This window comes from Oncorhynchus mykiss, chromosome 16 (genome assembly GCF_013265735.2).
Source record: "Oncorhynchus mykiss isolate Arlee chromosome 16, USDA_OmykA_1.1, whole genome shotgun sequence".
NCBI lineage: Eukaryota > Metazoa > Chordata > Actinopteri > Salmoniformes > Salmonidae > Oncorhynchus > Oncorhynchus mykiss.
Genome location: NC_048580.1, coordinates 23,768,161 through 23,781,977, shown reverse-complemented (window position 1 = coordinate 23,781,977; position 13,817 = coordinate 23,768,161).

Genomic DNA, 13,817 nt, shown 5'->3' with positions numbered 1-13,817 from the left:
GTTGACTATGGTTTCTTGCAGTGTGTGAAGACTGTTGTCTAGTTTACCCCTGAAAGCGGGTTAGCAGTTTTGGTGAAATAAACCCCTCAATATTTTGACTTGTGAGAGGGGCCTGTCAAAGAGCCTTTCCTCCTCTTTGGGCTTCTGTTTCAGGGGCCAAAGCGAGGAGGCCAAGGGCCAGTTTGTTTAGCATAATATTCATATTGTGTAGAACAATGCTTCCCTCTTCTGGCCTGTATGCAAATTGCAGGCCTTTTGGTAGACATGTCATGCACGACAGATAATTGCAATGACTGATGACCACCCCAAACCCTGGAATTAGTGACGTACTCAGTCCCAACCCCTGGAATCGATGTAATTAGTTAGTGACCACATTTACATGCACGCCAATATCCCGTTATTACATGGGATAGGCCTACTCAAGTATTCTGTTTTTGAGTTTACACATAAACATAATATCCTGTTTACAATAAAAGTATTGTATCCCGGTTATCAGAAACCGGGATAAAATGCCTGAGATATGCAGATTTTTCTACGGGATACTGTGGCATGTAAACATCTTATCCCGTTTCCTTTTGTTTTTCCGCAGTCTGCGCAGAATCGGTTTCGCATATCGTGGGTGTTGTGTGGTGATATTTTCATCTGATTGTCAAAAGAATCACTTAGAAAAACATTTGGTAGGACATTTGTTTTTCAACTAAAGTTAGATACATGGGGCTTCCCTTCTGTCATAACTTGTTGCCTCAGAAGACTAAATAAAGTAGTGCTCACCAGAATAATGTCTTACATTGATGTTCACCCGACCTAGAATACCTCACAATCAAATGCCGACGGTACTATCTCCCATTAGAATTCTCTTCGATTATTGTCACAGCCACATATATTCCCCGCATATATTGTGTTCAAATCACCAACGAACTATCATGGTCCAAACACACCAAGACAGCCATGAAGAGGGCACGACAAAAAACCTTTTCCCTCTCAGGAGACTGAAAAGATTTGGCATGGGTCCCCAGATCCTCAAAGTTCTACAGCTGCACCATTGAGAGCATCCTGACCGGTTGCATCACCACCTGGTATGGCAACTGCTCGGCATCTGACCGTAAGGCGCCACAGGGTGTAGTGCGTACAGCCCAGTACATCACTGGGTCCAAGCTTCCTGCCATCCAGGACCAAAAGGCTCCTTAACAGCTTCTATCCTCAAGCCAAAAGAATGCTGAACAATTAATCAAATTGCCACCAGACTATTACATTGACCCCCCCCCCCCCCCTGACCCCCTTGACATTCTCTGTGGCCAAAGAAGGACATTTAAACGTGTTAACCCTTGCAAGGCTACCGGCCCAGACAGCATCCCTAGCCGCATCCTCAGAACATGCGCAGACCAGTTGGCTGGTGTGTTTACAGACCTCTTCAATCTCTCCCTTTCCCAGTCTGCTGTCCCCACATGCTTCAAGATGGCCACCATTGTTCCTGTTCCCAAGAATGCTAAGGTAACTGAACTAAATGACTTTCGCCCCGTAGCACTCACTTCTGTCATCATGAAGCGCTTTGAGAGACTAGTCAAGGATCATATCATCTCCACTTTACATGTCACCCTAGACCCACTTCAATTTGCTTACCGCCCCAATAGGTCCACAGACGATGCAATCGCCATCACACTGCACACTGCCCTATCCCATCTGGACAAGAGGAATACCTATGTAAGAATGCTGTTCATTGACTATAGCTCAGCATTCAACACCATAGAACCCTTCAAACTCATCATTAAGCTCAAGGCCCTGGATCTGAACCCCGTCTTGTGCAATTGGGTCCTGGACTTCCTAACGGGCCGCCCCCATGTGGTGAAGGTAGGAAGCAGCATCTCCTATCTCCTGCTCAGCCCCCTCCTGTGCTCCCTGTTCACCCATGACTGTGTGGCCATGCACGCCTCCAACTCAATCATCAAGTTTGCAGACAACACAACAGTAGTAGGCTTGATTACCAACAACGACAAGACAGCGTACAGGGAGGAGGTGAGGGCTCTGGGAGTGTGGTGTCAGGAAAATCTCTCATTCAACGTCAACAAAACAAAGGAGATGATCATGGACTTCAGGAAACAGCAGAGGGAGCACCCCCCTATCCAAATCGACAGCACAGCAGTGGCGAAGGTGGGAAGTTTTAAGTTCCTTGGCGTACATATCACTGACAAACTAAAATGGTCCACCCACACAGACAGTGTGGTGAAGAAGGCTCAACAGCACCTCTTCAACCTCAGGAAGCTGAAGAAATTTGGCTTGTCACCTAAAACCCTCACAATTTTTTTCAGATGCACAATTGAGAGCATCTTGTCGGGCTGTATTACCGTCTGGTATGGCAACTGCACCGCCCACAACCGCAGGGCTCTCCAGGGGGTGGACACCTACAGCATCCGATGTCACAGGAAAGCCAAAAACATAATCAAGGACAACAACCACCCCCCGAGCCACTGCCTGTTCACCCCACTATTATCCAGAAGGTGAGGTCAGTACAGGTGCATCAAAGATGGGACCGAGAGACTGAAAAACAGCTTCTATCTTAAGGCCGTCAGACTGTTAAATAGCCATCACCAGCACAGAGAGGCTGCTGCCTACATACACACACTTGAAACCACTGGCCACTTTAATAAATGGAACACTAGTCACTTTAATAATGTTTACATATCTTGCATTACTCATCTCATATATATATATATATATACTGTATTCTATACCATGTACTGTATCTTAGTCTATGCCGCTCTGACATTGCTCATCCATATATTTATATATTATAAATTCCATTCCTTTACTTAGATTTGTGTGTATTAGGTATTTGTTGTGAAATTGTTATATACAGTGCCTTGCGAAAGTATTCGGCCCCCTTGAACTTTGCGACCTTTTGCCACATTTCAGGCTTCAAACATAAAGATATAAAACTGTATTTCTTTGTGAAGAATCAACAACAAGTGGGACACAATCATGAAGTGGAACGACATTTATTGGATATTTCAAACTTTTTTAACAAATCAAAAACTGAAAAATTGGGCGTGCAAAATTATTCAGCCCCTTTACTTTCAGTGCAGCAAACTCTCTCCAGAAGTTCAGTGAGGATCTCTGAATGATCCAATGTTGACCTAATTGACTAATTATGATAAATACTATCCACCTGTGTGTAATCAAGTCTCCGTATAAATGCACCTGCACTGTGATAGTCTCAGAGGTCCGTTAAAAGCGCAGAGAGCATCATGAAGAACAAGGAACACACCAGGCAGGTCCGAGATACTGTTGTGAAGAAGTTTAAAGCCGGATTTGGATACAAAAAGATTTTCCAAGCTTTAAACATCCCAAGGAGCACTGTGCAAGCGATAATATTGAAATGGAAGGAGTATCAGACCACTGCAAATCTACCACGACCTGGCCGTCCCTCTAAACTTTCAGCTCATACAAGGAGAAAACTGATCAGAGATGCAGCCAAGAGGCCCATGATCACTCTGGATGAACTGCAGAGATCTACAGCTGAGGTGGGAGACTCTGTCCATAGGACAACAATCAGTCGTATATTGCACAAATCTGGCCTTTATGGAAGAGTGGCAAGAAGAAAGCCATTTCTTAAAGATATCCATAAAAAGTGTCGTTTAAAGTTTGCCACAAGCCACTTGGGAGACACACCAAACATGTGGAAGAAGGTGCTCTGGTCAGATGAAACCAAAATTGAACTTTTTGGCAACAATGCAAAACGTTATGTTTGGCGTAAAAGCAACACAGCTCATCACCCTGAACACACCATCCCCACTGTCAAACATGGTGGTGGCAGCATCATGGTTTGGGCCTGCTTTTCTTCAGCAGGGACAGGGAAGATGGTTCAAATTGATGGGAAGATGGATGGAGCCAAATACAGGACCATTCTGGAAGAAAACCTGATGGAGTCTGCAAAAGACCTGAGACTGGGATGGAGATTTGTCTTCCAACAAGACAATGATCCAAAACATAAAGCAAAATCTACAATGGAATGGTTCAAAAATAAACATATCCAGGTGTTAGAATGGCCAAGTCAAAGTCCAGACCTGAATCCAATCGAGAATCTGTGGAAATAACTGAAAACTGCTGTTCACAAATGCACTCCATCCAACCTCACTGAGCTCGAGCTGTTGTGCAAGGAGGAATGGGAAAAAATGTCAGTCTCTCGATGTGCAAAACTGATAGAGACATACCCCAAGCGACTTACAGCTGTAGCAAAAGGTGGCGCTACAAAGTATTAACTTAAGGGGGCTGAATAATTGTGCACGCCCAATTTTTCAGTTTTTGATTTGTTAAAAAACTTTGAAATATCCAATAAATGTTGTTCCACTTCATGATTGTGTCCCACTTGTTGTTGATTCTTCACAAAAAAATACAGTTTTATATCTTTATGTTTGAAGCCTGAAATGTGGCAAAAGGTCGCAAAGTTCAAGGGGGCCAAATAATTTTGCAAGGCACTGTATATTTTAGCAATTACATTTATATTTTGATACATAAGTATATTTAGAACCATATATTTTTAGACTTTTACTCAAATGTATTTTACTGTGTGACTTTTACTTCTACTTGAGTAACTTTCTATTAAGGTATCTATACTTTTACTCAAGTATGAGCACATCAGCACATCATACATAACACCATGGAATGTCTAGGGGTGTTATGATGTGCTAGCTGTCATTCAGATGCGAGGGGCTGAAGCTCATTGGCTAGAACTCAAATTGCTAGGGGGCTGGCTGGCCTATGTAGGGAGAAATGTAGAGAAAATGGCGCGGCACAGCTTCAAAAAACCATTCCACTGAATCTACTCCAGCCATTACAACTAACCTGTCCTCCCCAATTAATGAGCCACGAACTTACTATGAAATTGACGGATTTTGATGGAGATTTTTTTATTATGTTACTTAGATTGAGGCACCAGTGCGTAAATCAACTCTAGGGGTTAGCGGGGTTTGAGCTAATATCTGGAATTCCTTGCACATGTAGACATGGTCATTGTGAGGTGAAACGTTAACTTTGCACATAGAAATGTAACAAATAGAGCTGACACGATTCCCTATTCTGCAAGACAGACAAGCATATCTGTTCTATGTTATAATATATTGTAAAGTTCCGTAACGTTGCACTGTCCTGAAACGAGACCCTGCTCCAGTAGCCTACAGACCTGCACACCAGCATTTACATTATGCACTTAACTGTGAGCACAGGAAATCAAATAAAATAAAATTGTATTGGTCACATACATATATTTAGCAGATGTTATTGCAGTGTAGCGAAATGCTTGTGTTCCTAGCTCCAACAGTGCAGCAATTCACAACAGTACATACAAATCAATGTCAGAGTGGCATTGACTAAAATACAGTATAATAGAATACAGTATATACATATGAAATGGGTAAAGCAGTATCTAAACATTATTAAAGTGACTAGTGTTCCATTATTAAAGTGACCAGTGATTCCATGTCTATGTACAGTTGAAGTCAGAAGCTTACATATACTTAGGTTGGAGTCATTAAAACTCATTTTTCAACCACTCCACAAATTTCTTGTTAACAAACTACAGTTTTGGCAAGTCGGTTCGGACATCTACTTTGTGCATGACACAAGTAATTTTTCCAACAATTGTTTACAAACAGATTATTTCACTGCATTCACCATCAACCATCAACCATCAAACTCAGTGCCTCTTTGCTTGACATCATGGGAAAATCAAAAGAAATCAGCTAAGACCTCAGAAAAAAATGTAGACCTCCACAAGTCTGGTTCATCCTTACGAGCAATTTACAAATGCCTGAAGGTACCACGTTCATCTGTACAAACAATAGTACGCAAGTATAAACAACATGGGACCACGCAGCCATCATACCGCTCAGGAAGGAGATGCGTTCTGTCTCCTAGAGATGAACATACTTTGGTGCTAAAAAGTGCAAATCAATCCCAGAACAACAGCAAAGGACCCTGTGAAGATGCTGGAGGAAACAGGTACAAAAGTATCTTTATCCAAGGTAAAACGAGTCCTATATCAACATAACCTGAAAGGCCACTGCCACTGCTCCAAAACCGACATAAAAAAAAGCCAGACTACGGTTTGCAACTGCACATGGGGACAAAGATCGTACTTTTTGGAGAAATGTCCTCTGGTCTGATTAAACAAGAATAGAACTGTTTGGCCATAATGACCATCGTTATGTTTAGAGGAAAAAGGGGGCGGCTTGCAAGCCGAAGAACACCATCCCAACCGTGAAGCACGGGGGTGGCAGTATCATGTTGTGGGGGTGCTTTGCTGCAGGAGGGACTGGTGCACATCACAAAATAGATGGCATCATGAAGACGGAAAATTATGTGGATATATTGACGCAACATCTCAAGACATCAGTCAGGAAGTTAAAACTTGGTTTCAAATGGGTCTTCCAAATGGACAATGACCCCAAGCATACTTCCAAAGTTGTGGCAAATGGCTTAAGGACAAAAAAGTAGGTATTGGAGTGGCCATCACAAAGCCCTGACCTCAATCCCATAGAACATTTGTGGGCAGAACTGAAAAAGCAAGCAAGGGGGCATACAAACCTGATTCAGTTACACCAGCTCTGTCAGGAGGAATGGGCCAAAATTCACCCAACTTATTGTGGGAAGCTTGTGGAAGGCTACCCAAAACGTTTGACCCAAGTTAAACAATTTAAAGGCAATGCTACCAAATACTATCTGTATGTAAACTTCTGACCACTGGGAATGTGATGAAAGAAATGAAACTGAAATAAATAATTATTTACTATTATTCAGACATTACACATTCTTAAATGTGGGGAGAAAATGTGTAATTTTTTATACATCAATTATTTAAGAGCCTCCCGGGTGGCACAGTGCTTAAGGGCGCTGTACTGCAGCGCCATCTGTGCCAGCAGAGACCCTGGGTTCGGGCCCAAGTTCTGTTGTAACCGGCGACGCACAATTGGCCTAGTGTCGTTAGGGAGGGCTTGGCCGGTAGGGATATCCTCGTTTCATCCCGCACCAGCGACTCCTGTGGCAGTGCACGCCAACCAAGGTTGCCAGGTGCACAGTGTTTCCTCCGACACATTGGTGCGGCTGGCATCCGGGTTGGATGCGAGCTGTTTTAAGAAGCAGTGCGGCTTGGTTGGGTTGAGTATCGGAGGACGCATGACTTTCAACCTTCGTCTCTCCCGAGCCCGTACGGGAGTTGTAGCGATGAGACAAGACAGTAGCTACTAAAAACAATTGGATACCACGAAATTGGGGAGAAAAAGGGGTAAAATAAAATAAAAACATAAATGATTTAATAAAAACGGATATTACATAAGAACAAGTTTACGTGATTCAAATTGAAGACAGCTACTGAATACTATCAAAAAGTAATAGAACAAACGTGACATGATAACATGATACCCTTCCTACAGAGGAAGTATCAACGTCACGCAACGCAACCGTTTCGAAAAAACACGGCAGTGACCCAAACCACAAGGACAATTCGAAATGCATGTTTACTGTTCTCCCTCTTTATATGTCAGATACTCAGTTGTAGTTATGATCCTAACCTGTCAAATGTACCATTAATTTCCTCTCATTTTAATAATTGTGAGCTTTACTAGCAAACGTCGCTGTTGCCAAAAATACAGGACCTGTTCAGCAGGGCACAACGTTACAGAACGGTAATGTAGAAATGTAGAGGCAATCGTGTCTGTGGTACAATCAAACTATAACAATAATTCAAAATTGACAAGAAACATACCGATGAAGTATGACTTATTGCCAGCTAATGAATGTAGGCCCTATACATATTTTAGCAGTTTAGAGACCTAAGAATATTCTTGGGATTTAATCAAATTTCAATATAAGTACATTTTACTATGCCTAACCCTGATTGTAGACTAATTTTGATGCTAGGCCAATACTTTGGTAATATATTGGTAAACTAATATTAATATGGTAGATTTCAACAATTGCAGTGTAATGGAGGGACACCTTGTCCTCCCTGGTCCCATTGCATATTGACAGGCTACATGTCTGACATCTACCATTGTGTCCTCCTGGCTCTGCTGACTGCTGTATCTGCTGCTTTCCTGATTCATTGTACAACTTGTAGATCTGTCATACTGCATGTACATGTTTATGCCATTAATATAGGATTCTAATTCTTCACAATGTCTTCATAAAAGCACAGACCAATGAAGAGGATTTATTATATGGAGATTAACAGGTATAGCGACAGGAGGGGGTTTTAGGTGATAGTGAGTAGATGGACCCAGGTGCTCCACCATTTTCTGCCACTGCAATGAAACCAACAACAACAACAAAATGAACAAACCACATCAAGATAGGTCAAATGGAAGAATTCAATAAATAACCTTTATGTTAGAATACATAACTTACATACTCCTCTGTTTTGGGACACTTGTGCATATGACAGAGGCGCGAGTGAATGCACAAATGGAGGGGTGAGGGAAGAGACATTTTATTTCAGTCATCCTTCATTTTATTCTTAAACCTGATAGAATGGTCATGTATTTTAGTAATTGCCTCAAACATAGCAATACATGCTGTTGAAAACTTAAGTCGACTTTCACGGTCATTGCTGGTACGATGACAAACAACTAAGATAATGTGCTATACTATAGAGATGACAGCCTACACTCGCATTGTGGACAGTGGAGACAAAGTAAATAGATAGGTCCATGTACCTTTGCACTTCTTCAGTTCAGTCTTTTCTGGCACTCTGCAGTGCCAGTGTTCTCCACCATGGTCACAGTGGACCCCTGCATCTTTTCCAATGTGAACTTCAACCTCAATGAACACACACAGACATGATTGGTATTGAAACTCTTAGGTGGCACATACACATCATTTGCTGGTCCAAATTCACTCCCTACCCCTCCTCCTTGGCCCTGAGCTAACCTTTAGATTTTTCTGAAGGGTCTGGATAGGTATAATCAGGAACGTGGTGGAGCTGACACCATGTTAATCTGCATCCATCCCTTATGGGACTTTATTTGACTCCCTTATAGAGAGTCATATGATGTTGTTTGTAAAATGCTATGTTCTCATTGTAATATGACAAGTTGCATATAAAACATTGAGAACACCTTCCTAATACTGAGTTGCACTTGCACTAGCTCCCCACCCCTCCCTCCTTTGCCCTCAAAACAGCCTCTATTTGTCGGGACGTGGATTCTACAAGGTGTCGAAAGAGTTCCACTGGGATGCTGGTCCATGTTGTCACCAATGCTTCCCACAGTTGTGTCAAGTTGGCTGGATGTCATTTAGGTGGTGGACCATTCTTGATACACACAGGAAACTGTTGAGTGTGAAAAACCCAGCAGCGTTGCAGTTCTTGACACACTCAAACCGGTGCTCCTGTCACCCACTACCATATCCCATTCAAAGGCACTTACATATTTTGTCTTGCCCATTCACCCTTAATGGCACACATTCATACACAATCCACGTCTCAATTGTCTCAAGGCTTAATAATCCTTCTTATTTAACAAGTGACATACAAACACACTATACACACACGTACACCTGTATTGTGCTGTAGTAGAGTAGCGGCCGGAGGGCTGACAGTTAATGTATTGTGCAGTTTGTTGTAAAATAGATTTTAATGTTACAATTTCTAAATATATTGTTCATTACTACCTTAATGTTTTGGTGGACACCAGGAAGAGTAGCTGCTGCCTTGGAAGGAAATAATGGAGTTTCATAATAAATACAATTACATCAATAAGGGATCATAGCTTTCACCTGGTCAGTCTATGACATGGAACGAGCAGGTGTTCATAATGTTTCGTACATTCAGAATATATCAATCAAGTATGAGTACAGTAGAGTAACAGTAGAGTAACTTTTCAAACACAAATCTAAAGGCAGCGTGATCCACCGTCTCCTCCTCTGACAGGTTCCTAGAGGGGGAGAGAACCTGGGCTTTAGAGTCAGTCCTGGGCCCCTTGTTAGATTCCCCCCCTATTTTTTCAAACCTCAAGCTGTGGGGCCCCACAGAACTTACTTTTTTTTGCCCTCACCCCAATGGTTTGGGCACAGTTTGGACACGTTTCTTTTTGTTGATCTCGCCATTTCTGAAATTGTAGATAATGTGCATCTTTATAATATGTCAATATGAACACAAAAGCCTAGGCTAATTGTTTAATAGCATACTCATACCATCATGTCATATTATGTGAATCATAATTCCAGACTGAGGTAGTAAGGGTTATTTTGGATATTACATTAAAAAGGCTGATTCAGTTATTGGAGTTAGTTATTGGCCTCACTCCAGACTCTCTGGAGGTCATGACTGAGTAGAGAACCAGACAGAAACTGGATATCTGTATAGTACTTCCAATGACCCTAGGAGTACTTGTAGCAACTGGCTTGTAATGCCAAAGTGCTCAACATAAATATTTAGGAGGTCCATTATACCTAAAGCAACAGTTTTTTAAATATTGCCCTATGACCGTACTTGAGGGGTAGCCTACTTAGACTGGGTTAGACAGTGAGCTGTGGGACAATGAATAATCTACACTCTCAAAAATAAAGAGTTTTATCTAATCTTAAAGGATTTTTTTATTTTATTAAATTTTTTTATAAAAGAGGGTTGCCCTACAGGTACAAGTGGTGCCCCAAAGCACTCTTTTTTTCCTGAGTGTAGTGTGAATAACATCTCAATATACTGTCAACAATGTTTCACTGAGCAACTACTACGGCACAAAGGATTTTCTCATTTTTTTTCTCTCTGATCATTTTAATGGTCGTGCAGACAAGACATACCAGTAATTTGTCTATTGAACACATACAGGCCAACTAAAAAAAATTAACTACACTATCACAGATCTAATTCAAATGAAAAATACAATTGTTCTTGGGGAAGCTCTAAAAAGCTTCCTCATGCTTTCACCCAGTCTTCCCCTTTAGACCCCAGGTCCCGAGAGGTGTTCCCAAGTCGTGTCATTTTCACTTTGTTCCCCATCTCCTCCATTTCAACTGATAAGCACATCACCGGATATGCAAGTACGTATCCCTAATCCACGTCCCATCCTCTTGAGGTAACTCAGCACTGTATCTGCTTTCACATCAATGCCTTCAACATTCTGTTCACAGTACAATTACCCCTCTATCCTCCGTCATATGATGCATTAACCAATAAAGCAGCTAAACCCCAAACCAACTATGATGTTTATAGTAGCTCCCAGACCCAACCCATCTGTATGTCTTACAGTGGACTCTAGTCTCTCTCTCGCTCCGCTTCCTCTGTCTTGGCATCTTCGCTCACCCATTTAGTTGGACCTCACTTCACGTGAAAACTATGCACCCCCCCACCCAAGGAGAGACATGACGATCTTTACCGCTGCAGGTACTGTACGGAGTAGTCTCTCTCAAACCAATGCTGTCCCAACAGCCTGGTGTCTCTTGATGTACACTCAATCTCCAGAATTCAGCCCGTGCCCTTGGTTATATCTCTGCTTCCACCTGAGGATATACACACTGCAACACATGGGTCATTTCCTGACAACATAATTTGTGAGATTTGAATAACCACATCCTCTGTCCTTCCATTGGTCCCCCAGTTACCAATCCATGTGACATGAGTTGTCATAAACTGCTATCCCAACAATGCTACTAAAGTAACCATTGCTACTTCCAACATAGCCCATGACTATAGTCTAACAATACCCCTCATTTGCGCAGTAGTCCAATTCCATGCTATCAATATAGCATCCTTTGCTACTAGTACTGCGCCTTCAGTTACTGTCCCTACAGCGCCTGCCATGAGAATACCTCCTGCATGTAATCTGTCAAATGTTCGCCGGCTGTTAGAAATTGGAGAAAAACCAAATGAGTTGGGAATAATATCCAACCTAACAAAACTGAGTCACAGGTGTCCTGAAAGTTTACCATAGTGTCTGAAATGCCACCACTATCTCTTCTACTCTCACCATGATCTAGGTATGTGTAATGTTCAATTAAATCCCCATATTGTGTACAGTTAGCTCATAGAAGAGGGAGAGCAGCTATCTCCTGCAACAACACAGTCTCTAGGGAATGATACTCCTCTGTCATTACATCTAACCCATAACACACTGTACTCCTAATGCATTTTCTACAGTTATAAACATACTAACACATTCTCAAATCAGTTAGTCAATATGCATCATTCCCTCCTCTGGAACAATGAACACCCTCATGTTCCACCAAACCTAAAAACATATTGACTTGAATAGAAAAGAGAAACAAAGTACATGTTTAATAACTTAGCACCACTCATTGATGCGATGTAACAAAAAAAAACTCTGAATACAGGGTAAAACAAAAACAACTTTCATGGTTGTCCCACGCTATCATCCAGTGATTCCCCCAAACAAACCACCTCCCCTCGGGATAACACTTAGAGAGAAGAGTCTGGAGACTCTCTCGGCTACATAAATGTTAGCAGTGCCCCCACCCCTCATCGTGCTTTATCAATTCTCTCTCGCTGTATCCCAATCACAACTAAAACATTTTTATAAATGATCCAACTCGAATTTAGAATGACTGACCTTAGTGCTTACTCTGAGACTAAGGCTCAAATTCCAGTTGATCAATTTCGCACACTTCCTCCCAACTTTTTATTGCCGGTCATTACTCTTCTCATTACAGCCTCCTTTTATCCGTTTCCCTGTCCTGAGTGGCCTGGTAAAGAAAGATCAGTATCTCAATGCATTCTTAGTTTAAATAGTTAGCAGGGCGTATACCCCGGACTCAGATAGGAGTGGTAAATCACTGTCTCTCATTGCACGCCTTTGTCGCTCTTTCTTCAGCCGGTCAGGGAGGGTTTTGAGGTTTACACACACCGTCTATGGTCAAATTGTTTCTACCATGCATTAAGACACGATCTGACATCACCTTCCATGATAAGCTAAAAAAAAAAAAAAACACACAGATCATAACAGTTAAGTTCATTAAATTTCTGTTTCATGAAACCAGACAAACATTGACTATGACGAATTATGACATTAACCTTTTCTTTATAACATCTTAGACAAATGTCAAAGAGCATAACAATGTTACTGCTAAAAAAACATTCTGAATTAGTCTGTACTCCCTTATTCTACTGGCGACCTCTAGGAAGAGTTACCAAATCATGAAGATAACACCTGAACCCCTCACAGAATTCCCACACACGATCCCAATCTGGTGAAATTTGTATCAAAACAAAAACACAACATGAAATCAGCAATACATATATCACAATCCATGTGAAGTAACTGTCACCCCTTATTAACATATTTTCCTTCCTATATGCAGCCTGAACACAGACAGTACCACTGTACAAATACCCCAAAGACCAGGACAACAGGGAACTGGTAATTTTCCCCTTTTAAACACGTGATTAAAAAAAAAACATGTTAAATCAAAAATAAACCAATTCGAATAACTAATCAACTTATAATTACTACTCTTTATAACTCCCTACGGAAATAATACTAATCTCCTAAAGTAATGGTACAATGTGGATAGAGAATGGTGTTTCTCATGATTTGATACTGAAATCCCCCGTCTATTTATTTCATAATGAGGTTGATCATTCTTTAAGAATGTTTCATATTCAGGGCTTTCGATACCATTCAAATGTTTCCTCTTTCTTTCCCTGTCCTTCGGAAACCATTTAAATACCTCTTCAAAACATGTTATCTTCCTGCTGGTTCTCCATAACCATCATACCACATAAAAAAATAAAACATTTTTTTAGGTTTGGTAACCCCAATGCTAATTCCTCGTGAACCATCCACTCTTTCGTCCATTCTAGGATCCCATTCTAG